This window comes from Oryctolagus cuniculus, chromosome 8 (assembly GCF_964237555.1).
Source record: "Oryctolagus cuniculus chromosome 8, mOryCun1.1, whole genome shotgun sequence".
Classification (NCBI taxonomy): Eukaryota; Metazoa; Chordata; class Mammalia; order Lagomorpha; family Leporidae; genus Oryctolagus; species Oryctolagus cuniculus.
In genome coordinates this window covers 1,888,644-1,910,991 of record NC_091439.1, presented here as the reverse complement: position 1 = coordinate 1,910,991, position 22,348 = coordinate 1,888,644, and the positions used below count along the sequence as shown (strand labels likewise).

General features: G+C 54.4%; 1 long non-coding RNA gene across 6 annotated transcripts; it reads right to left on the bottom strand.

Annotated features, from left to right (window-relative positions):
- Window positions 1–1,320: 1,320 nt before the first annotated feature.
- On the bottom strand, window positions 1,321–20,027 carry LOC103346517 (uncharacterized). 6 transcript variants are annotated; one of them, XR_011378156.1, is made up of 5 exons: window positions 18,727–20,027; window positions 16,863–17,022; window positions 16,066–16,259; window positions 9,761–15,645; window positions 3,394–8,720 (listed from the first exon to the last, which is right to left on the bottom strand). It is a non-coding gene; the product is annotated as an uncharacterized lncRNA (long non-coding RNA). The 6 variants fall into 6 exon arrangements; XR_011378154.1 differs by having other exon boundaries at window positions 3,394–13,484; window positions 13,589–15,645; XR_011378157.1 differs by having other exon boundaries at window positions 3,394–9,926; window positions 15,518–15,645; window positions 18,727–20,020.
- Window positions 20,028–22,348: the final 2,321 nt, after the last annotated feature.

Here is a 22,348-nt window from a genome sequence, read left to right as displayed (position 1 = left end):
AGAACTCAGAGCTGCTGCTCCAGGTAGAGCTGGCACAAAGCCAAGCACTTGTCCTAGTGCATCCCGGCTGCTACGACAAAACCCTGAGCTGCGCGGCTTCTGAGCAGAAGTCTCTCTCTTACAGTTCTGGAGGCAGGAACGTCCAAGGTCAGGGCAGCACGGGGGCCGCGGTCTGGGAAGACTTGCTCTTCTGGTGCCTTCTTGCTGTGGCTGCACACGGTGCACCGCGACCTCCCCACCCCCACCCCACCCCCGGCGGCCCCACCTCTTACTCCCGTCTCCCTGGGGTGTCAACACACCAGCTGTGCAGTTGCACAGGCATTCAGCTATGGCAGCACGAGTCGCCAAATGGATACAGTCCCCACCCTTAAGAAACCGTAGCCACAACGAGATTAAATCCATAAAGAGACGAGCAGGAGAGCCATCATGAAGCAAAGCGCAGAGCCCTGACGGGAAGAGGTTAATAAATAAATACAGCAAAATGAATCGCAGAAGATGTGCTGAGTGGAACGTGCACCTTAAGAGGAAGACACTTCCTCCTCGGGTAAACAACCGGGGAGAGCGCACGGGAAGAAAAGAAAACTCTGCAAATTACCATTCTCTTTCATGTTGCTCAACCCAGGGCTCCTTGCTTATAAAATTAAAAGAAATAAAATTAAACTGTAACCAGCTCCCTCGAGCTCCGGGAAAGTGCTCACGCGGCACAGAGAGGGAGGGCTGCAGCGAGCGGGGAGCGTCAGGCTCCTCCCACACTGCCTTGCGGCACTTCTGTCTCTACAGTTGGATGACCTGTTGCAGGGTCAGCAAGGACCCCCGACACCTCCCGAACACAGAGTGACCCTTTCGTGGGGGACCCGGGCACTGCCTCCAAGATGAGAGCAAAGCTCGCCTCCTTCTGTGGCCACATTCCCTCCCCCGACACACACAAAGCCCCAACAAGCATGCACCCTGCCCATTTGCTCTGTGTCAATGATACTGAACAGCCACTGGGCAGGCAGATGTCCCGGGCATGGTGTCTGCCCTTGGGGAAGTCGTGACCCAATTGGAGAGGAAAGCTCAGCCAGGGAACAACCAGAGAACCATTCGACGACAAACTGCACGTGTCACTCAGCCTGCACCCCGTGTCCTTGCCCTCCCTGTCTTTCTCCAGCTTGCTGGGTTTTGTTGTTTTGCTTTTTTTTGAGGGGCCTGTGTTTTCAAGGTGTTATGTGACTCTCAGAGGTGCGGGTTTCCAATCTGGGAAATCAAATCGTTGTAAAAACTGGAGATGACAACTAAACCCAGCACTTAACATGCAAGGTAACTTGGTAAGCAAATCGGTTGCATTTGAAAGTGATTTATTGCATACGAATGTTAGCTGTTCTACTTGGTGACTCCAACGTGACAACAAAAGCCAAGTGGAAATGGACCATTGTTGTATCTATACTCAACACCAAGTCCGGGGTACTGTTTGAGGGAGAAACCTTGGGTTTAACGGTTGTGCCATGAGGATGAACCTCTACAAGGTCAATAATTTCTCTTCCCTCTTCAACGGAGTGGGCGTCTGGCGGTGTTGGCTGTAGCAGGTCTAGAATGCAATGTTGTGGTCCTTCTCCACATCCTTCTCTCTCTCTCTCTCTCTCTCTCTGGAGGTTGTGATCTACTGGAAGATACAGACTAGGCAAAAGAGGGGGAAACTGTTTTTAGACGTGAGGATCTGGGGCCCACTCACTGCCAGGAGCTGAGGGACTCTTTTCCCGAGCGTCATCTATCTGTGTTCTCACCACCACTCTGCCCATCTGACTGCATACCCCGGCCCCTGCTCCTGCCTCCTCTGCCTTTTGCTCTATCAGGACTCCAGTGGATCGGATGACAGCCAGAAGCCATATTCTTCCAGCTATCTGGGCAATCCTTGGCCCAGTCACGTTGATGCTTGCAATTGTCACAAGTCCCAAACTCAGAATCTCTCTCCTAAGATGATTTTCAGGAGTGTCAATTGCTCTATACAGAAAGAAATCACATTTGGGCTTCTGTGGTCTCCAGGTAACTGGCAGAAAGAGCTCTCTCTCTGCCCCCAGCAGCTTCAGTCTCTGTTCATCAAAGAACGGTGGGAGGCCCTGCAGGGTGAGCCTTGGGCATCCGCCTCCCCAACCTTGGCCCCCAATTTGGATGCCTCCTTCCCTCCTGAGTCAGAGGGACAATGATGATGACAACGGGTGCTTGGAGAGAGGCTATCCCAGGAGGTCCTGCACCCACGCCATCCTGCCGTCACATGCTGAACTCTTAACCTGGGCTCCTTCACCTGTGGTTCTTTGAGAGTAGGTTTGAGGTCCAAAACCATTCATGGGTTAAAACCCCCTGAGTAATTCTGCTGGCCAACTAGATTCAGACAGTAATAGAAGCTGAATTATATCCTGCTCTTCAAAAATATGTTGAGATCCCCAGTCCCAGGAGCTCGGAATGTGGACGTATTTGGAGATAAGGACTTTAGAGAAGTGATTACGTTAAAATGAGGTCATATGGGCAGGCTCTAATCCAATCCGACTGGTGTTCTTATGAGAAGAGAAAGGTAGGATACAGACCTGTGCAGAGGGAAGGCCAAGTGGGGACACAGCGAGAAAGCTGCTGCCTGCAAGCTAAGGGGAGACTCTGAAGGACCCGACCCTGCTGACACCTTGAATTTGTACTTCCAGACCCCAGCTCTGTGAAAAAATCAGTTTGTGCTGTGTAAGCCACCAATTACATAGTACTTTCTTATGGCAGCCCTGATGACCTGATGGAGATCTTCAACGCCAGCCCAGCTTCCTGTGCAGATGAACAAACTTGTGGATGAGAAGCACTTGCCCACGGCCTCTCGGCAGGTTACTAGTAGGGCTGAGGCTCAAAACCATGGGCACCAGGTGAGCATCTGGCCTGGCGGGTGAGCCACTGGTTAGGACACCCACATCCCACATCAAAGGACGTGCAATCAAGGCTCGGCTGTGACTCCTGACTCCAGCTTCCTGCCAATGCACAATCAGGCTCATGTGGTCGGGTTCCTGATATCCACGTGGAAGACTCCAACTGAGTTCCCAGCCCCCAGATGCAGATACCCAGATGATGCAGGCATTTGGGGAGTGAACCAACAGATAAGAACACTCTCTCCCTCAGTCTGTACCTCAACCTCTCTCTCTCTCCCTCCCACCAAATCCCTATTCCTATCCCTCTCTCTACCATATTCATCTCATTCTCCATCTCTCTCACCCTATCCCTATCGCTGTCATCTCCATCTCATTCTGTACCTCCCTCACTCTCACCCTATCCATATCTTTGTCTCTACCCTCTCTCTCTCATTCTCCATCATCTCCTTCTCATTCTCCATCTTCTTCCTACCCCTCTCTCTCTCCTCACTCCTTTCTCTCTCTCTCTCTCTCAAATCTGTACTAACCATCCAGAGCTCACTCCAAAACCATGCCTTGGCTCTAAGGACCAGAACACTGGCCCAGCCCCAGCCCAGGAAGGCGTCCATGGAGACTGGTGGTATCATGCTTTCAGCTGACTCCTCCAAGCTTCCATGGAATGGCCTGGATGAGGCTCCCATACTCTGTCCTGATGGGATCATCTGTGCCTCGATGACCATCATCCGGCAGGTCCCTTTAGTGCTCGACAGAGTGCTGGATTCTGAGTGCGAGCGTTTCTGTAGACAGCCGATTGAGTGCCCTGAAACACCAGGGGGAAGGGAGAAGGCGACAGACGACCTTGTCTTCTCTTGCAGATTCCTCAAAGGAGTGTGGAGCCGCCGACTCCCCCCCAAAGGCTCCGCCTGCTCTTCCATTCCTTAAGAATGGAGTTCTTCAGCCAGAGGACACATTCCCGGGCCTGTCACTAATTTTCCATGTGATCTTGAGCCATCATTTCCATTATCCAGGCACTCATTCCCTCATGTGTAAAATGGAAGAAAAGTAAGTGTCTGCCTTACCTACCTCATAGACATACAGCGCATATCAAATGAGATACAGTACAAGACGGCACTTGGGAAAGTATAAAAACGCTATTCAAATATGAAATGTGACAAATCCTTCATCCTCGCAAAGTATATGTGGATCAGAATGAATCTGTCTGGAGGAGGCAGCAGCAATCATAATAGAAATATGTGACCTGATTGATAGGCAGCCCACACGGGCGGCTTTCAAATGTAGGGAGAGAATTCGAGTGCATAATGAAAAGGTGAGCACTGCAAACTGGAGATGAGGGCTGGACACAGCCCCTCTGGGAATGACCTGTGTCCTTTTGCCTAAAGCCATGAAGGAAACAACGCCAGCCTTGTCTTCTATACAAAATCATTGCAAAGATCAATTGAGATTATATACATGTAACAACGCGTAGCTCTATGCAAATAAATAACGTGAAAGCTCTTCAAAAAGTTTATGGAAAAATACGGAATTCAGAGATGAGTTTATTGTGCAAACAGTTTTGGGAATCCATACGTCATCCTTTTTCATAGTAAGAGTTTTTGTGAACCTGTTGAAGATCCTTTGTGTGTCTGCAGCTAAAAGGATGATGTGTAGAATAGCCTGGCTATAAACTAAGTGGGACAAGATAGAGGGCAGGGGCGAAATTGAAGGTCAGAAACATTTTAGTAAGCCTAGCCAGAATGGAGTCTGACTAGGAAATCAGAGAGTGTCAGCAAGCATCTCAAAGCAGGAAATGATACGGGTAAATAGAAGTATCCCGACCGGGAGAGAAAATGGAAATTCTGAGAAGAGGCTGCCAGGGAAGGTGGTGCGAATTTAAGAATTACAATATCAGGAGGTTGAATGGAGCACAGCTAAACTTCCTACAGGTGTAACCCCTGAAGAAAAGAGGCAGCAAGGACCGTAGCTCCTCGGGAAGCAAGAAATAGGCCAACTGCACGTGTGGAAAAGAGCGATAGCTTTGACTGTGAAGAGGAGCTAAAAACCCTGCAGTGAGAGGGAAGTGGAAAGTTGGATCCATGCCTGTGCCTTAAGCAGTGCCGAGCTGAACTGTGCAATGAGACCGTGTGTTTGCATTTAGCCACTGACCCCTACGCTTCACCTCTGCACGCTCTGCGTATTCTTGTTTCATGGTTTTTACACCCAGATGTTGAACATGGAGCACCCTGAAAATACCGACAGGGAGAAAGTTAGAGGAACCGCATTGCGCGTGGTGAATATCAGCACAACTCAGAAAAGTGTAAAAGTAGGAATCTTCAAGTCTCATAAATAGGGACACGGAAGCTCAGAGGTCAGTATCTTGATAAAGGACAGTATTGGAACCCAAGATTAGGTTCAGCTTCGATGAGCGGAGACCTGGAAAATGATGGCGTCTCGTGATAAAGATTTGTTTCTCTTTGAAGTAGGAGAAATCAGAAGTGGGAGAGTCAAGAGGTGCAATGGCAGCTGTGCAGTTATCAGAGGCAGAGCGCCCCCTAGCTCTCAGCTCCACCTCCTCTAACATGGGATCCTCACTTCCGTGTTCCTGAAATGCAGCCTGAGCTCCAGTCATCACCTCCACAATCCAAAGAGCCAAATGGGGAAAGAGAAGAAGAGACCTTTGACGTCTTGGGAACTTGTTTTACAGCTCATTGGCTAGAAGGTAACCACATGGTCTTAGTCACAAGGCATTCTGGGAAATGTAGTTTTTTCCTTGGGAAGCAGCACATTCGATTAAAAAGCAGGTTCTGTTGCTATGCCAGGAGAAGCATCTGCCACACCCTAGCTTTCTAATTCCAAAGTCTGTGCTCTTTGCCAGGAGGAGAAAAGTCTTTAAAACTATCTGGTTGAGGGTTCCGCACCTGCAGTGTCAGCCCAGGGTGGCCCTGCTGGTGCACAGGAAAAGAAAAGCAACACCTTTGGATTGCTGTTGTGCTCTTATTTAGGGGGAAATCAAGCTCAATGGAACACTGAAGAAAACCTTAGGAAGTTGCCCTGTGCTTACTCAACCAGGAGATGACTTTTATGTATTGTCATGAAAATTACAGACAGAAACGCTTGCAATATAAGTGTAATTTGGACGGAGAAATGCCAAGTGTGGAAAAAGAATTGGCTGAAATCGGAGTTAAATTTGGTTCCATCCGCCGGCCTTTGATCTTGCAGAGCTGAGCAAAAGGGAAACAGAGCAGAGACAAATTGTACAGCTTTGTGAACACAGCTCTTGACGCAGTTTGCAATTGGGAATGATCGCCGAGAAATACTATGATTGTAACCAAGCGTCTTACAATCCCATACAGAGCGGCGTTCTGAAGCCAGGCTCAGCAAGCCAAGCGCCCATCATGTACCCTCACCGGGCCATTTAGTCAGACAGAACCACGCACTGCAGGCAGCTCTGGACGGGCTGTGCCCTTCTCCCGCCCAGAGCCCACAGCCTCCCTCTGCATGGTTCCCAAAACTTGTCTTGGTCCAGTTCTGCTCTGCACTAAAGGCAGCCTAAATGACAAGCTCTCTCCAGGCTGCAAATACTGAGGGAGGTCCCAATCCTACCTCTATCCCAAACTGAGGGTCTCTGTGTAAGCTTCTTTCCCTCTATGTCCTCCCATAGACTATGAGCAGGTAGACCAGTTAGCCAGAAATCCTTACAGTGACAAATTCCAAAAACAAGAATAAGTCCACAGTGTGAGTTCAGATGAATAGAGAAAGTGACGTGGACAGAAGCAGGAAGTGACTAAATCATTCCAGTTCTTTCATAAATGCCCATGCTAAGTAGGTGAATTCCAAGACTTTCCTCCAGCCCCACAATCAACCCCCCAGGAGCAGCCAGGCATCAAATGTCATCTAACTCAGCCCCTCCGGAGCCCTGGTGAGAAGCTTCTGCTGGTTCCAGGTTGCCAAGGGTATCACGACAGGACCTGCTGTCCTGAGCCCAGGGTAGCCTGGACACGTGATCCCGACAGACTGGAGTTCAAGTCCCCGATGGGCACTTGCTACGTCTGTGCTCCTTGGGAAAGTTTCCCAAGCTTTGGATCTGCTCGTTTCCTGATCTCTGAAGGGCAGTTCGCACGAGTAACCTCAGAACTGTTAGCATGGGTACCACACTGCAGGAGAGGCCCCCAGCACAGGGTCTGGCCACACCAGGCATTCTGGAAGGATGCACTGTTTTTGGAAGCTTTATTTATAACACCTGAAACGAATCTTGCTCCCTGGAAACTGGACGTTCATGAGCCTGCTTCAAGCCTTCTGGGTCTCGACCCTCAGGATGGTTCTCATTCACGAAAATGTTCTGTCCCAAATCGGGCAGGATGGGGTCCACTGATCCATCAGATAATTTAACGGCCAGAGCAAAGGCTCTGTGTGTGTGTGTGTGTGTGTGTGTGAATGAGAGAGGAGAAGAATGGAAAGCCAGTTCTCTAGACAAAGAAGGAAACGACTTTGCAGACACAGTATGACTTCTCACCCATATCTTCTTGGGATGTCCCTCTTCCCTCCGCCCGGAAGAAGCCGCTACCTGCACGCCTCACCTGGACGCGTCACATAAAGCTCATCTTAATCGATGGGAGAGACACGGTTGAAAATCTGGAGATTTCACCCGGAGCTGACAGCCTGGTAATTTATATTCTGCACAGCGTAAGTGAAGAGCTTGTTATGCAAACACAGGCCACTGATTTGACAAATCTCCTGGAAACAGAATTAATGTCTGTATTCCGTGCAAAGATGTAATTTATTTTAATATTTTAAAGAGATAATATATATCTCTCAATCTGTATGCATTCGGGGAGTGTGATGTATATACACAGAGAGATATGTATATTTAAACAGAGTCAGGCGAGGGGGCTGGGCCGCCAGGCTGCAGCAGCGAGAGCTCCTAAAACGGCGGTGGGAATGCACAGCTGATTGCAAACAGCCACCTGCCTCCTGTGTGCGTCTTCTTCCATTGCTGATGATAATATAAATGTTGCTTCTTTGCAACAGAAGAAAACGCTTTATGTATGGTGCCAGAGCCAGGATCGCACTCCACGGTGATGGAGGTTAGTCGAGGGAGAGCGAGTTACACCCAACTGCAGAAGAAGTTTTAATTGGATGGAAACCTCCTGTGGGTATCTCCCGGCCGTGCTGTGTTCATTTCTACAAGGGGAAGTTTTTCTTTACTTTTCTTGTTGGTTGGTTTGTTTGTTCCGGGATAAAGCAGCGCTGGCTTGTTGGAAAGCATTGACTCTGAAGCACAATCCAGAGATCCATGCCGAAGCGCGAGGCCGCCAGGGCTTGGGGAGCAATGGCAGACAGCAGAGAGCTGTGTGGTGATGGCCGCTGGAGAAAACAGACATACGGCTCTTCTTTGCAGGGATGGGGTGCTCGGAGTCCCAGGTGCGCCTTACCAAAGCTTTTCACAGGTATTTGATTTTGGAAGGAGCCCTTAACACACAGTTCTTTCCCAATGGCAAAAAGAGAAAGCAAACTGGCTTCTCACCCAGTCCTGATCGCCCCCTTATTCTCACCACCCACTTGGCATTTTTCAAAAGCGAGCCTTGGAGAATTCAGACCCCTCTACCCCACTGCCCCAACTCCTCCCAGCCATGGAACCCCACCGTGGAGACACCTCATCAAACCTGCCACCTCGCTTGTCGATGTTTCGTTAAGGGGTCTAAACAAGAAATCAATGCTCCCGGCCCAGGGGATGCGTTGTGCTGTTTTCTCCATTAATGCCATGTCAAGAGATGTCTCCGGGAAGGCGGGCTACTTCAGGGAGCGTCAGCTCACATTTGGACGGGCCTCTGACAGCACTCAGGCAGGTCGGCTGCGGGGACATTCCTGAGCAGAGGACGGGCTGGGGTTGCACAGTGAGGTTCCCGCGCTTTGTCCCACTCTGCTCCCAGAAGATGCCACAGGAAGGGGTGACGGTGGGGGAGGGGCCTGGCCCCCCAGTGGTGGGAGTAGATGGTGGGCTTTCCCTAGAGAGACCCCTCCATACCAGGGGTACGCTGGGTCACATTCATTTCTCCCCCCGCCCCACCACCAAGCCATCCAAGTGTGTTGGGGGAAGCAGGCTGGCTGCTACTGCCCCTGAGGTGCCCTGTGGTGGCCGAGCCTCAGGAGCACCCTTGGGAGTGCTGATCTCCCCACCCCACCCCCTGCCTCACGCCCCGCAGGAGGACCCCTGACCACTGCCCACTCCCTGGCTGCTCAGCAGGAGCTCCTACACTGCCTAGCCATGTAGTGGCCAGAGTCCAGGACCCAGCTTGGGAGTAATCTGACCCTGAGCAGGGTGCCTCACCAGGGTGAACCAGAGGATATGGGCTCCAGCTCCTCACCTGCCGGCTGCTGAGCCCTTCAGAAAGTCCGTTATCGGCTCCAGGCCAACGTCACTTCCTGCCCCTGAACCTGACCCTTCTTGCAGACAACACCTTGTCAGGCCGTTCCTTCGTCTCGGGGCCTTCAACATTCCCTCAGTCCATGCATTTTGCAATGTCTCCTGCCGCCCTGGCTGGTACCTGCCTCTTTCCCTGTCCCCGCATCCAAGCCACAAGCTCCTTGAGAGTGGTGATCAAGGCAAAGTCACGGATCCAACCGCTAACTCAGCTCCTGGCCCCTGGCTTTGCCTTGGCCCTTTCCCCTGAGCTCGCTGGGGTAGGGAGGGAGTTGGAGCTCCCAGAAATGGCTGAACTTGGGTTTTGAGCAAAGTGTTCACGTTTCCAATTCATAGCTCATGGAGAAGGCGATTTTAGAGCTCACAGACTTTAGGGAATAGTCTTCAATTCTATCGCAAACCAGGAACGGTGTTGCAGCCAGGTACAGACCCCGATTCTAAAACAACCCCCACCGAATCACCAGAACCACTCAGCAATGCTCACTCCGTGGGGGAGGTCACTCGTCACACAGAGCGTGTTGTCATGGTCGTTGATCCAGTTCTCAGCCAGGGTCTATGGGGAGCTCTGGCCAGCATAGCAGGACGCAGCCGTGTCTGTGGGGTCTTGTCCAGCGTGTGCACCTCTCCCTATGAGGTCAGTGACTCAGGTCCTAGTAACACAAAGCAGCTCGCCTCTCAGAGAGAAACCTCGAGACACACCCTGCAGGGTCCACATCTGTACTGACTGTGGAATAGGGTTGATGGCTAAGGAGACCTCTGCCCTCTGTTGGGTGGGGGATGGGGGTGTCACGCTAACTCAGCAGCATCTCACTTTCCACTGAGGAGCCAGGCTCCTCCACTCTCGCAGGGTCACACAGCAATAGCAAAAGGGGGATTTTATTGCCCAGAGGGTTTTTTTTCTTCCTCCCCCTGCCGCACCTCACCCAGTCCCAGAGAAATTAGAAACATCTCACGAGCTTTTCTGGGCCACACTAGAGCTGCGAGGAGCCTGACGCTCAAGACATTTGCCCAGAATAGAAGCAGAGCCCGGATGGAAGCAGCAAGGTGCATTACGGAGGGGGAAGGGCAGGGGGCTGGGGAAGAGCCGGAACTAAACATATCTGAGCTCCAGGGAAGAGCAAGGAATTTTCTCAAAGCAACAACATGAAAAAAAAAAAAAATCCCTTCCAGTCTAAGAGATGAAGGTAGAATTTGCCATGCAAGAAAGATTTCTAATAGACAGTTTTTATCTTGACAGTGGTGTCCTCTTAACTTCTATTTGCTTTCTAATTACCAAGAACTGTGTAATTAACCTGTCACCAGACTGTGCTTGCCACCGTAATGAACGGATAGGGATTCTGAGCGTCAGTAAACAGACGAGAGGAAGGAGGGTGATCCTTGCCCACCCGTCGGTCGGCTTGCTTCCCCTTCGCGGTTTGTCTCCTGCCCCCCTCTTTTAGTTCTTCTATCGAGGTGTCACCCCAAACTCCTTCTTCCTATGACAACGTCGCGGGACGCACTAAAGACACATGGACTCCCGCCGTGAGTGGGACGAAGCTCGGGATGAGCGGGTGATAAAACCGGGGTTAGATGAGCCAGGCTCTCAGCCCAGGACTCTGCTCGGTGACTGGGGCTGACGGAGATGATGCGTTTCAGCCGAGAGGGGATTGGGTGGGTAGTAGGACTTGGCACAGATTCCAGTCCCCACAGCAGCGCTGCATAGAGAAGTCTGCCTGGGCCGAGACGCGAGCCATACAGAAGGTGTATCACAGCCACATCTTTCCTTCTCCACCCAGCTACGGGCCAGGGGCCGGACAAATTACAACAGCGCCTCTGCTCAGAGTCTGCTCCAAGCCCTCAGCCCACCCAGCCTGCTCACCCACTCCTCCCTGCCGACCCCAGGGCCTCCTGACTGATCCCCGCCGCGCCCAGAGCACGGCGTGCCCCTTCTTTGGAAATCCCTGGGTGTAACAAGCTGCCTTTTCAATGGCAGGTGTCCGTTGTATTGGAGGCACCAGACCTGGATAATTATAAAACCTGTGACTTGGTGGGTATGAGAGGGTCCTGGGCACTCACTGACCATGTCAGCAAGACCCACTTTCCCAGAGCCCAATGGGCTTGGCTGCAGACACACTTCCTCCCTGGTCCACAGTAGCTCAGAGACCTAGCAGAACTGATTCCTGTCTGTATCTGCACCTCCCTTTCAACAGGAGGTTCGGTCTGAGGCTGAGTCAGTGCTGGGAGGAGCCTAGAGGAGAAGCAGGTGCCCCGGGCATCCAACCAGCTCATGCAGAACACCCTCTGAGTCTCTGTCTGGGATCCCGGGCGCGTCCCATCCCAGCACCACTGGTCACCTGTTAGGCTTCCTGCACGAAGACACAATGCCTCATTGCACAGGCCACATGGCTCAATACTTGGTCAGTATCAGCGCAGGGCTCCTGAGCGCCTCCCACAGCCCAGATTCGGGACTGCAGGCTGCCCCCTGCCTGCGCCTGACCTGGAGCGACGTGCTGGTGCCCTGGAAGGCATCCTATAACCCCTGGTCTGCACTGCACAGCTCTGCGCTGCAAAGCTGCCCACGTGTGACACAGGGACCTGGCTCCGCAGGAGGCAGCCGCGTCTCCCCTCCATCTCCCTTCCTCGGGTACCACACAGGCCTGCTCTGCAAATCAGAGCCCTCGATTCCTGCTGGCTCGGCTCCGTGCCAGCCTGGTGACGGCTCCTGCGTAGTCCCGTGCGTGAGGCAGGCATGCTTGGCACATAGGTGCTCAACCAGTGCCACTCTCCCGCTCTCCTCTCACTTCCTCAACCTCCTCCTCTCCCTGCGTGCGCCAACACATGACTCGTCCCAGTCCCTTGGGGAAACTCAGGGTTCCTGAGACCCCCGTGGGCACCTGGCTCCTGAGCCCTAGACCCCAGCGGGAGGCCTCCATGGCCACACGGCCGCGAGGCGTGGGGCTTGTCCTCCACACAGCCTCCCTGGCCCTGCAGCGGCGTCTCCAGCCTCTGTCTTCCCCCAGGAGGGCATCACCACTGCTCCCCACCCCCGCCCCGGGCCCAGGCAGGTCACCCCCAGCAGGTGGCTGTCAGAGCCCTCGCCTCCCACACTGGGCTCTTCCTGTCTGTCTCTCCTTCTGTTTCCTGCCATCACACTCCTTCTCCCCTAATCCAAATCCCTCTCAACTCGGTGTCACATCTGAACGCAGCCAGATACGGTAATCCCTGTAGAAATGTCCCCGGAAAACTGACAGCAGCTTAACGTGCTTCGAGCGTCCTGCAGTTCAGCCCCTCCCCGGGGCTCATCAGACACAGAGGATGCGTGTCTTATCAGACACAGAGGATGGTCCTCAAAGAGGGAGATGGCACCACCTACCCCCGCCCCAGGCAGCGAGGGAGGGCAGGGGACCCACGCTTGAGGGCAAGCAGGGGTCCCGTGGGGTCACCCCGGTTACCTGCTCACCCATTTCTGAGCCTCCCTCAAGTGTGGCGGGAATGTTTACTGCCTGCTGGCCACTCTGCCCTGCACAGGGAGGCCGGGAAGAGAGGAGAGCTGAGAGGCACGGGCAGTTTCACGGCGAGCTGTCGACATTTAAGACAGGCCTTGGGTCCAGGGATTAAGACACCCAGGGCCCAACCTGGAGCACCTGGGTTCAACACGCAGTCCTGGCCCCCAGCTCCAGCTGCCTGCTAAAGTGGACCCTGGGAGTCAGCAAGGATGGCTCATGGGATTGGAGAACGTGGGGCCCTCGTGGCTCCTGGCTTTGGCCTGCCACCCAGCCCTGGAGATGAAAGGCATTCGGGGAGTGAACCAGAGGATGGGATCCCTCTCTCTTTCTCACATTTAAAAAATATATAATTACATGTAAGTGATACTTAAATATTTAAATAGATATATGTACACACACAGCATTTGGGTAGGTTCATTTTGGGCTCACAGATGACAGGCTTGAATCAAGAGAGAGCAAGCAGTTCCCATGGCCCTCTGGAGTTATGAATGCAAACCACCCGCCCCCCCTCAGAGCAGAGAGCCACACAACAACGCGTCCCCTGTGAGGAGACGTGGGATTGTCCCATTGCTACCCTGCCCCCAACCCGAGCTCGAGCTTGGTTGCAGTTGGCATCCAGAGCTGGACAGGCTGGCCCTGTCGGGTGGAGGGTGGCCGGCACTGGCAGCACCTGTGCCCATGGCATGGAGGGGAAGCAGCAGCAGCTACCAGAGCCACGCTGGGCTGTGGAGGGAAGGGAAGTCACAGGGCAGTGAGGAGCCCAGGGCTGCAGAGCAGAACTCAGGCGCACAGAGCAGGCAGCAGGGCTGGGGGCAGGGCGTGCTCACCCCACACTGAGCATCAGACAGCTCCTGGGCGTGGCCGACACACGGCCCTCCTGGTCTCCTTCCGCAGCTGGGTGTCCCGTGACCCAGACCAGTCACCTGCTCACCCGGCACCCACAGGTCCCCCTTTTCCATGGCAGCCTGGATGTCCCAGTGTGCCTCCACTCGCATGGGGCTGCTCAGTTGTTGAGGCCTAGTTGTTAGCTCAGAGAACAGGCTCCATGAACCTCCTCCCCCTACGTATGGGGCCCTCGTTCCTGGAGCAGGATACAGGATGTCTAAGGAAGGACCCGACGTCTGCATTTCCCACCAGCCTGCTCCTCCATGCCCATACTTCCAGGAAGACACCAGCCCCAGGAGCCCACTGCACCTGCCCTCTGCCCCTTCTCCCTGGAGCTTCTCCAGCCTTCACGCAGGGGAAAGCCCCACCCCTGCCCCCCTCCCAGCCCGGCCTGTCTGTGCGGCCACCTCTGCTTCTCACCCAGGCTCATTAGACCCAGCCCGAGTCTGCATTCCCTCGCTGTTTCCCCGGCAGGAGGATTGGAGGTGACCTTTAAATGTCGCTTGCAAATGCCAGCTGATGCTAACCGGCTCCAAACTGCTGCACAGGCGTGGCCTCTCCCAAACGCCAGCCGGATGGCAGGGCTGAGGCTCCCGGCGCGGGGAGAGTAGCTTCTGGGGACAGATCTGCCCTTGCAGCAGGAATGGGCCCTGTGCTCTGCCAGATAACCCCAGTTCCTGCTGCTCCGGGCGGGCGCTGCCTGCTAGGAAAGACTGGAGCCCAGGAGTCCTCCACCCTTCCCGACTTCTGGGAGGAAACCCAGGTCTGAAGGAAGAGGCAGATGCGTCCTTCTGAGAAATGATTCTCTCGCAGGCTCTCTCATGGGCGCTGATGTAACCCTGACTTACCCATCGTCTTGCCTTTTTTTTTTTTTAATGAATGAATGAATGAATGAATGCTGGTGTACTTTGGGTAATTTCTCACAATGGAGCTGGAGTAAACTCCATCCCTGAATCAGACAGGAAGAAATCCAAGCTGGGGCTGACCCTGGGGCCCAGCAGGTCAAGCCACTGCTTGTGACGCGAGCATCCTGTATCAGAGTGCAGGTTCAAGTCCCTGCTGCTCTACTTCTGATCCAGCTCCCTGGGAAGACAACAGCTGATAGCCCAAGTGCTTGGGCCCCTGCACCCATGTGGGAGACCCAGATTGCATTCATGGCTCCTGACTTCAGCCTGGCAAAGCCCCGGCTGTTGCACCCATTCGTGGACTGACCCAGAATTGAAAACGCTCCCCCTCTCTCTGTCACTCTGCCTCTCAAATAAATAAAATAAATATCAGAACAGAAACACATGCTCACAGGCCAATAGAAAGTGGAGCCAGGAGTCCTGCCTGGGACTGCCCACCTCCAGCAGGGTCCATAGTGTTGCTCCCACAGACTGCAATTCGATTCTTCCCTCTCCCACCTGCAGGGACCCTCTGGAGTGTCCCCAGCCTCAACCCTCCCCCCACCCCCGCGCCCACCCCTGTGGTCTTTTGGAGTCTCTGGTTTAACTCAGCCAGGGTTTGTTTATCAATTAGGTGGAACCAGCATGGCTGCAGCAGTGCAGGACACCATGCTCGGGCCCTGGCCCTCACTCTTCTAGAAAGGGGAGGCCCCAGAATCGAGACTAGGACTCACAAGCGGGGAAACACGGAGGGCCGGGGCAGGGGCAGAGCCCTGAGAAATGGACCCCAGGCCAGATCCGGTGTTGCCCCAGCAGCAGGGAAGTCAGTGTCCTTTTCTAAGCGTCTCAGTAACTCCAGGAGTGACACACGCCCACTGCCCCCTCCCGGGATCTGCGTGAGCCGGACCCGGGATCAGGAGCCCGCAGCACAGGGGTTGCCCCAGCTGCGCAGCACAGAGCCCTGAACACCACAAGCGGAAGAAGCACCTGGCAGACGGCACAGCCCCGTGGCCCAGGGGCTCCGGATCCTGGCAGCACCAGGTAGAGAAGTCGCCCGGCACCTGCTCCCCTTCTCTTCCCTCTCAGGGGGCTGGAGCAGTCCCGGGAAACGGTTCCTGGCAGAAAGAGCGACTTCTAAGGAAAAAGGAAACTTCGGTTGTCTAAATCACGTCTTAGCTCGCTGGCCTACTTCTATTTTTATTTTCCCATTTGAGAGACAGGAAGAGAAACAGCGAGACTGAGCGGTGGGAGAGACTGCCCGTCCTCTGCTCCCTCCACGCTATCCAGGTCTCCTAGGTGGGTGGCAGGAGCTCAGCTACTTGGAGCCGTCACAGCCGCCCCTGCATCAGCTGGAAGTGGGAACGGGAGCTGGGGCTGGAAACCCAGCCCAGGCTCTGTGCCGGGGGGGGGGGGGGGGGGGGCACAGGTGTTGACTGGCATCTTAGTCGCCCAGCAAAACGCCCACCCTGCATTTGCCTCGTTTTGTGTGTCACGAAGCTACCTGGGTCCACAGAAACCTTAGGTCTCTAACTCACATGCGGTCACCGTTATCATCACGTCATCATCTTTGTCTTCATCATCAGTAACCAGGAGCCAAGCTGGACTCGGTGCTGTAGCATGCTGACCCGCCTTTCCCAAGTGGATTTCTTCCCATCTGTTTATCGGCGCCCTCATCTGTGCAGTCTGGCGCTCACTCATTAACCAACGCCCACTGACCACTCTGGGGCCCCTTGGGAGAATGAGAAGAAAGGTGCTATTCCTGCCATCAGAAAACACACAGGCCATTCTCTCAAAGCACAGAGGAACCCAAGGCCGGAGCCCTCAGTCCCGGGTCAACACGCACACAGGCTACTGCTGGCCTCGGAATGCTGGGATCTGTGGCTGCATCCCGTCTCGCCTTGGCTCTTGGCCTCTACCTACCCACTTGTAAATGTCAAGATACGTTACAAAAGCTACTCCCCAAATCCACACCTAGAGCCTCACTGCTACCGAGGGCTTCCTGAACTGGGGAGGAAGTCATCCAAGAGCCAAGAAACTAATTCCTGGGGCCCAAGTCTGAGGAGTCTAAGTGCAGTGTTGGCACACGCAGGTGGAAGGGCCCTCCTCTGCCTGCCTGTGGAGGGCTCCAGAGTGAGATCTCGGAGTGCTGTCCTCCGTGGAATCTCTCTCTCTCTCTCTCTCTCTCTCTCAAGGTGCCGGCATCCCCCCAGGCCAGCCAGCAGAGAAACGAGCCAAACAGGCGGGCCAGGAAGGTCGCGTGTCTCCCGGGAAGTCTTCGAGCCCTCCAATTGCATCAGGTGTACTGGGGAGCTGGGGACTGGGCTGGCGTTACCTGCAGTAGCTGGCATGGTCTCTGCTACGCGCACCTGTGCAGGTTTTGGTGTTGGTTCGGTGGGGGAAGACTCTGCCGACTTTCCTCTCCCCTGGACCCAGAAAAGCTGGAAGGGGTGCATTGTGACTTCGCTGGGATACAACTCTGGTCCCCAAAGAACCTGCGCGCAGGAAGCAATGGGGAGAGAAAGGAAAACAAACTGATCCTGGTGGGGAGAACTGTTCACCTAAGCCAACAAGCTTTGCCAAGAAAGCAGGAGCAAGCTAGGGCGGGATGGGAGAGGCCAAGGTCCAGCTGGTGAACAGTGAGTGGGCGGGGGTCTAAAGTATACATTAGCCAGGACCTGAGAGGAGACTGGGTTCCACGGAGAGAAGAGTGTTGTTTTCCTGCAAGGACGTGGCATTCCTACTCCCAGAGCTGCGTCACATGGAAGTCTGGGTGCGGAATGTCCTGAAGAGACAGTCCAGGGGCACTGACACCAGGCACCTGCAACCCGGCTGCGGGCTGAGGGCTCAGTGGGAAATGATCAGCGGAAAAGAGAAAAAGAACTAGAACATCTTCATGTTGAGGGGCACGGGCTCCCTACCCAACACCTACTCCTCTTCTGTAGATAACTTCATTCTGATTTTGCCTGGGGAACCCTACTGGTATTCTTAGCACCCCAGGTATTAGGTGGGGCTGACTCCACCCCTAGTCCCAAACGTGAAACACACAGCCACGGCCCAACCAGTCAGCTCATCACGGAGCGGTGGGCTCAGGACTCGTTAAGCCAATCAGGGTTTCTGTAGCACCACGCCAAGAAGCGCTTCCTCGTTCTCAAACATTTGAAGACTAAAGGAGTTGGGCTGGAAGGCACACAGTCGTCTTCCAACCACAAAGGAAGAGCTCGCCTAGGAGTCAGTACAACAGCGGCCAGGATATGGAGACCGTGAGCTCGTGCCACGCCCCATGCCTGGTGCTGGACTTAGAACTGAGCTTCTCAGGAGTGATGCAGCCGGTTTGAGTTGGGTTCCCCCCAACTTTAAACCCAAGCTCATAAAACTATTGCAATAGATGGCTTACAGAAACTTGCAGAGAATACGGGACTGTTTACCTATGATGTACCTACTGGAGTTGATAGCTCCCGTATTTTAGCTGAGTGACTGCTGCTCTCTCGCCATGGCTGGGACAGATGGGACCAGGCAGGGGCATGGAGACTGGTGACACGGGGCCAGGCAGGGGCATGGAGACTGGTGACACGGGACCGGGCAGGGGCAGGGAGACTGGTGACACGGGACCAGGCAGGGGCAGGGAGACTGGTGACACGGGACCAGGCAGGGGCAGGGAGACTGGTGACACGGGGCCAGGCAGGGGCAGGGAGACTGGTGACACGGGACCAGGCAGGGGCAGGGAGACTGGTGACACGGGGCCAGGCAGGGGCAGGGAGACTGGTGACACGGGACCAGGCAGGGGCAGGGAGACTGGTGACACGGGGCCAGGCAGGGGCAGGGAGACTGGTGACACGGGACCAGGCAGGGGCAGGGAGACTGGTGACACGGGACCAGGCAGGGGCAGGGAGACTGGTGACACGGGGCCAGGCAGGGGCATGGAGACTGGTGACACGGGGCCAGGCAGGGGCATGGAGACTGGTGACACGGGACCAGGCAGGGGCAGGGAGACTGGTGACACGGGGCCGGGCATGGGCATGGAGACTGGTGACATGGGGCCAGGCAGGGGCATGGAGAATGGTGACACAGGTGCTGCGCCAGCTTGAAACTCCAAGGCTCGGGGTAGCAGTGGGAAATTCTTCCCCAATAGCTAAAGGCCCTACAGCCCAACTGGCCTCCCTCCCTCTGATAAAGCGGGATCTCACCAGAATACTCACAGCAAGAAGGAAATGAGGTGTTGTATGAAGAACCAGGACCTACACACTCTAGTCCCCTTTGCGTCGCATGTCACTCCCCTCCGATGTGTGACAAGGCGCCCATCGCCAGGGCTCTGTGGGCCTGTCTCTTCCTCCCTGCGTGGGCAGCGGTGCCTCCCCTCCCCCACGCCCGTGTCACATGTAAAGATGCTATCTATGGTGACAACACCACAGGAGGCCTGCTGGGCCACTCACCTGGGAGGCATGATCGGGAATTCTAGAACTCTCTTCTTAAAGACACACACACACATCAGCATTCGCTTCCCTTTTAGGTATAAACAAATACGCAAACAAGCGGCTTGGCGGCATAATCACAGCTAAATTGGAAACTCTGGCATTATCCAGAGTACGCTATCTATCCAAGGAAGCTGAGAGGCCCCGGACGCACAACATCATATTTCCCCAGGCATGGGATTAATTAAAACTATCAAGTGTTCCCAGCTTTTTGAAATTAACTTTGAAAGTGTTTGGCGTGTAGGGATAAAGAGAAAGGCGCTGTGGTGGGGGGAGCATCCCAAGGGCGGGGCTGCTGGAAGCAAGCCACGTGCCAGAGTGCTGTGTTCTGTGTTTGGTTCCTCTTTAAGAGACAGGCGAGGACAAAGTGAAATTGTAAAATTCCTGTGGGCAGAGACAGCAAAGTCCAAAGAGCTTTGCATTCATGCCCTCCCCCTCGGGAGCACGTTAGGATCTGCGCTCTCTGATGCACGTGAGTGAGCCCGAGGCTCACAGCAAGGTGGCCAAGGCCAGGTGACGCGGAAGAACGGGAGGGCGTCGGTGGGATGAGGCTGTGCCCCGCATCTACAGAGTGGAGGTTTGGTCCCCACCGTAATAGCTTCGGGAGGCGGTGGTGGAACTGAAGCGCCAGCAGCCCTTGAAGGAATCAAGCCCATCTCTCAGGCTTGGGTTAGAGCTCGCGGGACTGCATTGGCCGCTGCACGACTGTGTTTGCTGTAACACGGGTGGGGCTTCTCCACTCGCCCTCCCGTCCCTCGTGACCTCGCTCACAGGAGCTCCTGTCACGTGATGCCATCGCCAGGAGGCCCCTCCAGAAGCTGACCCCAGCAATCTGCTCTTGGGCTTCCAGAGCCGTGAAATGAACCTCTTCTTTAAAAACCTGCCCAGCCAAGGCAGCAACAGCAAACAGACTGAGGCACTCGGAGGAGCCTTGTAAGGAAGGGAGCGATGGCTCACCTACCCATTCTCCCTCTGCTTCTGGGCTTCGGCCCTTTTAGTCTCCTTGTTATTCTCCCCCTTGTCGCTCAACCCACCTCTGGCACTTTCCTGGGCTGCACAGGAGCCCCAGTGAAGATTCCCCAGGAGCCCGGTTCTTGCTCCACCATCTGGTAGTTGTGGGACCTCGGTCAAGTCACCTGCTTCTTCCTGGACTCTATTTCCTTACCTGTAAAATGGAACCGGGGAGGGAGGAGTTTCTCAGTCAAGCAAAGCAAGTGAGCCATTGGGAAGGACTCCCCACAGATAACGCATCCTCACAGAGTGCCCAAGGCCCAGGGAGTTCTTCATTCACATTTCAAACGCCCTTGACCTGTCAGGCCAGTGAAGAGGGAGGGGCTCAGCCCTGGCTCTTTTCCCGTCAGCACTCTGCTTTTTCGTGGCAGGGCAATGCACGCTCCCTGCCTTTTGCTGTCATCGCAAAGCAAGCCCTCAAAGCATATCCAGTTTCCCTTGGTCCTCACTTTGGCAAGCTGGGGGTCTTCTCCCGAGTTCGCCTCCTCAGTTGCTTGTCTCCCAGCTCCCACAGATCTCAGAGGGACGTACAGTGGGTCCCTAGGAAGACACCTTGCTGGCTCTGCGCCCCCACCTGCTGGAGTGGCGAGGGCTGTGTCTTTGCTGTGGACTGAATTCCCTCTCCTTCCAGCCATATCAGATGCCTCCTCAACTTGCGGTCTCTTCTTCCTAGCAGAATTCACACTGAGGTCATCACTCCTCCTCTCCCTTGGCCAGCCATGTGCCTGGGAATAGCCCTGTCGCCCTCCCCAGGCCCAGGGGTTTGTCTTGATCGGCACAGACTAATCATGATGGTCCTACTGCCCTTGCTAATGGCTGAGCCATTGGATATATCAATTCTGGCCACTAAGAGTTCAGGTGCTCCTTGAGGGTTTCTGGGGAAAGTTGTCCCACTTTGTAAAAGAGATACAAGGAAAGAAGCCATTTCCTGCCTGTGGATGACCTTGGGTGCGAACCCTTAGGCAGCTAGGCAAGAACCAATTCTTGGTCTGAGGATGGCAGAACAGAGCGGGAAAGCAGCGCCGAGCCCTGCCACCACTGGGTGCTGAGTCAGCCAGCCCGGGAGCCACCCTGCCTCTGGACTAGACTACGCCAGGTCACTTTGCGATGGCTCAAGTCCGTTGGAGTAAGGACACTTTCTCACTTGCAGCATTGTGCATCCAAGAGAGAACTCCTCCCTCCCCAGCCCACCCCCGGTGCCCAGCCATGAGCTCATCATCCGGCCGCGGGTGGAGCCTGCGGCCACCATGTGAGGCAGGATGCGCCTGATGCTGCCCAGGGAGGACAGGACACAACCTCAAGGCTCAGGGCCGGATCCCATCAGCACCCTGCAGAATTCCAAGGCCAGTTTCATCTCAAATTCTTTTCAATGTCCTTCCCCAGTCAGGCTGCCCCGTGTCTTGCTTGAACAATTGCCATTACGTGTCCAGGCAACCTTCCTCCTACTGATCTTGCCCCAACCCACCTTTGTTTACGTTGCCATGACAGCAAATGAAGGACCTTGTCCTGCCCTAGTCCATTTCCGGTTTAATGGCTCCCCACTGCCAATAGGATAAAGCTCAAGATTCTTTTTGGGATGAAGAGGGTGGTCATGACTGGTTCCAGTCTCAATTCCCATCCTTTCTGCTCTAATGATGTAACACTCCACACGCCCTTCCCTGTCCCACATCTCCATTCTCTCCCATGCAACTTCCTGTGCCTAAAATTGGGATGAGTAACTTTAAGAAGACTTATTTTACTTATCTGAAAGGCATAGGTTCAGAGAGAGAGCGGGGGAGACAGGGAGAGAGATGTCTTCCATCCGCTGGTTCACTGCCCAATTGGCCGCAATGGCAGGGCCTGGGCAGATCCAAAGCCAGGAGCCAGGAGCTTCTTCCGGGTCTCCCACATGGGTACAGGAGCCCAAGCACTTGAGCCATCTTCTGCTGCTTTCCCAGGCCATAGCAGAGAGCTGGATTGGAAGTGGAGCAGCCAGGACTCAAAGTGGCGCCCATGCGGGATGCCAGCACTGCAGGTGGCGGCTTTACCTGCTATGCCACAGTGCCAGCCCCTCTACCAGACTCTTAAGCTCCTTGTATAGGGCAGAATGGTTGCCTGCTCACTCCTGCAGATCCAGATGCTTACAGGGTACCCAGAGTATAACAGCTTCTCAATAAATATGGATGAAAATGAAATTTTGCATTTCACATTTGCCAAACACACACAAATATGAAGCCTGAAGAAAACAACAAAACAAGCCCCTCGAGGGGGAATGAGCAGGTAAAGGAAAATTAGATCCTTGCTGCTTCCACCTGTGTGTACAGAGACGTTTGGCTGAGGGGAGACCGTGATCTGAGAA